We start from the raw sequence: 260 nt of genomic DNA on the forward strand, positions 1-260 counted from the left end.
CCAGGCAGAAGGAGACCGTGGGCAGGTTTGGGTGGAAGAGCCCAGGGCAGAGAGAGCCTCCTCACCCCGTACCCCAACCCTGGGGTCCGACCTCCCCTGCGATGCCAGGACCCATCCTTACCTCCACGCCACCCCAGGGAGGGGTCCTGGCTCCTCTGCCCTGAAAAACGTGCCTGGGAGATGTCGTCCCCATCAAGCTGGGGACAAACCGCCTGGTGAGGTGCCAAAGCAAGGGCAGCCGGGCTCCACCAGCCGGGCAG

Source organism: Fulmarus glacialis, unplaced genomic scaffold (genome assembly GCF_000690835.1).
Source record: "Fulmarus glacialis isolate BGI_N327 unplaced genomic scaffold, ASM69083v1 scaffold19216, whole genome shotgun sequence".
Classification (NCBI taxonomy): domain Eukaryota; kingdom Metazoa; phylum Chordata; class Aves; order Procellariiformes; family Procellariidae; genus Fulmarus; species Fulmarus glacialis.